This window comes from Galeopterus variegatus, unplaced genomic scaffold (genome assembly GCF_000696425.1).
Source record: "Galeopterus variegatus unplaced genomic scaffold, G_variegatus-3.0.2 Scaffold2977, whole genome shotgun sequence".
NCBI classification, from domain to species: Eukaryota; Metazoa; Chordata; class Mammalia; order Dermoptera; family Cynocephalidae; genus Galeopterus; species Galeopterus variegatus.
In genome coordinates this window covers 102,503-106,785 of record NW_007729088.1, presented here as the reverse complement: position 1 = coordinate 106,785, position 4,283 = coordinate 102,503, and positions in this window count along the sequence as shown.

The window sequence follows — 4,283 nt, the reverse complement described above, 5'->3', positions numbered from 1 at the left end:
ATGCCCTGGCCATAGTTAATCTGTGTTAGTTAATTCACTAAAGAGACAAAGACTATTCCAACGGGCCTCATTATTATTAAGGAAATGCTTCTGGACTTCCTATGATGGTGACATGATTTTAAGGATTGTGTTGTATTCTAGTTGACTTGTCCTGTAGAAGATTACAAACATCAGATTGCCTAGACAAGATAGAAAGCAGCTTTAAAGTTAAAGGTAGAATTCTATCACCAGGTGGCAGTGTTGTCCAGTTCTACAATTTCTAAAAATCAGTGCTGTAAGAAATTGACTTATGATATTAGCTCCTGATCAATGATTACACATCCTCTTGGGTCTTGTTGCTTTGCCTCACATGGGGTGATGGAGATGCAGAAAGGATTACTCAAAGTCCCTTTCTTCTGAGCAGTGAGACACCCCAAAGGGGTTAACTTCCTGGAACCCTCAAGAGAGAGGCATTCCTCCTTTGGGAAATTAACCCTGAACTGGGGTTCTGTCTCAGTATTTATTCTCCAAACGAGAAATTTACAGAAAAGGAACATAGGTGGAGTTATGGCCAAGTATAGTTTAACAATAGAGGCTGGTAACATCAGTGAAATAACAAAGTGACATTCCATAANCAATCTCTCCTTCTGAAACTCCAAATGTTCGTGTGTGTGTGTGTGTGTGTGTGTGTGTGTGCGTGTGTGTGTGTATGTTCCATACCTCATGTCTTCACCCTCTCTTCCAAATTTCCTGTCCTTGTGACTCTGTGCTGCAGTCTCTTAGTGGGGAGATTTAATTAATGTGTAGTTATTGCTGATACAGCACTTGGATGTACCCCTTGGTCATAGTTTATATTTTCTGACTCACTGTGCTTGTTTGCTCCTTCCCTACCCACTTATTCCTGCCCTTTTTTTTTTTCCTGGACAACTTGGTTTCATTTCCTTCACCAATAGTTTGGAAGTTTCATATGCTTTTCAGTTTTCTAAGAATTATGCATCAATGTTAAACATACATAATTCGGGCCGGCCTGGTGGTGCACTGGAGAGTGTGCCGCTTGGGAGCACGGTGGCGCTCCCGCCGAGGGTTTGGATCCCATGTGGAGACCGGTTCCTGCTCACTGGCTGAGGGCGGTGTGGGCGCAACACCGAGGGTTGTGATCACGTTACCGGTCAGTAAAAAAGACAAAAAGGAAAAAAAAAAAGTTCCTATCAGTATCTAGAGTTGCATAGTGTTTACATCACTCCCCCATCCAGATGAGAACTTTTGCGTGATTTTGCTTTCCTCTATCCTACTCCTCCCTGACTCGCAGCCAGGAAACCTGATGGTTTCCCCAGAGCACCTTCCTGCTGCTCACAGCTGCCCTCTCCAAGCCCCTCTCAACCTCTGCATGCGTTTGAGCCGTACTTTCTTCCTTTAATTCCACTCGCCTGCTATCTGCCTGGGCTCCTCTGCAGAATTTCTTTTCAACCAAGGGATTCTCATGTTTTTCCAACTTACTCCTCTGCAGAATTTCTTTTCAACCAAGGGATTCATGTTTTTCCAACTTTTCAGACTTCTAAATAAATCTGTTTGTTTATTTATTTACTTACTTTTAGTTCTCTTTTTTTTTTACTTTATATTTTCAAAAACATAAAACTTACAGAAAGGTTTCAAGAATAGTACAATTAACTCGTATGCTTTTCACCTAGATTCACCCCATGTTTACATTGGTTTCATATCCTCTCCCCTCCCACCCATCCCCCATTTATTTATTTTTAAATAAATAAATAAATGTCATGTACTCAGTCTACCACTGTCACCAAATACCTGTCTCTGCCATATGTAATAGTCTCCCATCTCCTTAACCAGATTAGTGCTTCCTTGAGTTCAGGGCTTTCATAATGCCCTGGCCATAGTTAATCTGTGTTAGTTAATTCACTAAAGAGACAAAGACTATTCCAATGGGCCTCATTATTATTAAGGAAATGCTTCCGGACTTCCTATGATGGTGACATGATTTTAAGGATTGTGTTGTATTCTAGTTGACTTGTCCTGTAGAAGATTACAAACATCAGATTGCCTAGACAAGATAGAAAGCAGCTTTAAAGTTAAAGGTAGAATTCTATCACCAGGTGGCAGTGTTGTCCAGTTCTACAATTTCTAAAAATCAGTGCTGTAAGAAATTGACTTATGATATTAGCTCCTGATCAATGATTACACATCCTCTTGGGTCCTGTTGCTTTGCCTCTCATGGGGTGACGGAGATGCAGAAAGGATTACTCAAAGTCTGTTTCTTCTGAGCAGTGAGACACCCCAAAGGGGTTAATTTCCTGGGACCCTCAAGAGAGAGGCATTCCTCCTTTGGGAAATTAACCCTGAACTGGGGTTCTGTCTCAGTATTTATTCTCCAAACCAGAGAGTTACAGAAAAGGAACATAAGTGGAGTTATGGCCAAGTATAGTTTAACAACAGAGGCTGGTAACATCAGTGAAATAACAAAGTGACATTCCATAATGCAATTAGCAAAAAGTTAAGTCAGTTCACCAACAAAAGCTTGTTCTTAGCAAACATTTTCTTTCCCTACAGCAATTTCCTTAGTATGTTTACATAACAATCAAGTAAGGTTAACCTGCCTCAAGGACATCTACCCTTTGAGCCAGAAATTTTGCTGTGTTACAATTCTATATCTGCAACAGAGACTTTAGCCTGGGGAAAGTTTCCTATCTTTTGCAAGGTTAACATTTCTATATGTAATTTTAAAAAGTTAGGTTAAACCTGAAACTACAGGGCTTTGGAAACTAGGCCCTGTGAAATACATTTGCATTATAAGTGTTAGTATACTCCACAGGGTCCCTGGCTGTTGTTTTCAGAGTTGAGGCCATGTTTAATCCTCTTTGGGACCCATGGAGTCTGGCCCCAGCAAAAGCAATGTCCAGCCCTGGAGACCAGCACACATTTGTTGACTAACTCTTTCCCTGTCTGCGGTCTCTGTCTTGAAGTTGTGCACCATATTGTAAATCCTCACACCTCAGAGTGATTGAGCTCAGAGACTGGGAAGCACAAGGAGAACTTCCTGAGGACATAGGCAGAGATGGCAACGGCAGTTTCAGCTGCCTTTGTTGTCTCAGGGTAGGGCAAAGGGGTCAAGCTCAGATCTTCCCATAGGCTGTTCCCTGGCTCCCTCCCTCCTCTTGTTGCCTCTTATCATTGAGGAGCCAAGAAACCAGGGTGACTTCTGCAAAGGAAGCATCTGAGCAATGTTACCTGCTCGACTGGTCAAACAGTGCACCTGGCTCCAAGACCACTTAGGAAACAAGATGGGCCACGATAGGCATCAGGACCTTTGCTCAGAGTGAGTGGACTGGGGTGAGCCTCTGCTGGACAATGAACCCACAAGACAAAATCATGAGGGCAAGTGGCCACTGGCCTTCCTGGCATGAGTGGGAAATCCTGCTGTGGAGACAACTCCATCTTGGTGTGTGTTTCTCTGAGCACAGTGTGGAACTTGGCTGTCCTGTCCCTTTTGCCTGCTGAAGTATAAGTTTTATTTATGCAAGTTGAAATCCAAACCTTCCCAGCCCAGAATGACTGGCATTCTCAGAAGCTGCTGGACCAGAAACCCATCAAACTGTCAATCCCTGGTTGCACTTACAAAGTTAATTCAGTTGGGCCAGCATTAAATGAAAACCCCAAAGGGTGTTCCTGACTACATCACTCATATAGGAGCTTGGGCAGACATGTCTCTGTTCTAGCCCTTAAGCAGTGTGAGAAATAGTGGTTTCTTCTGGCCCAGAGGGACAGTGCCTCTTGGCTGGGATGGGGCAGTCTAGGGAGTTGTAAACCAAAGAAGTCAAGGAATGGGGAAGAAGGTAGGGTGTGAGATCTCCAAAGCTGAAGCACAATAGTTCTTCAATAAATCTAGAGAATGCCCCACACTTGCAGACGCTGTGATTTTAGGAAAACAGAAGAAACTCTGGATGTTATGTCTGGTGTGTCCTTTTTGGGACTCATACACCACTTGAAATTTTAGAGCTAAAGGATTTGATGACATTTGTTCATTTTCCAGATGAGAAAACTGAGGTCTACAGATATCAGGGGCCTTGCCCCATGTCAGGTTGAGGCTGAAGCTGGGAAGGGACTGGAGAGCATTCTAGTCCAGGTCTCCTGGCTCCCTGTCCAATGCTCTGTGCACTTAGCTTCCTCTGGGGCTCCATGAAGGCAGGAGCCAGGTTAGACCCATGAGAAATGGGGGCCACAGCTAAAAGTTGGCACAGCTTTTCCCTGGGAATGACCCTCATATCCGTGTGATTGCAGAGACTTTCACC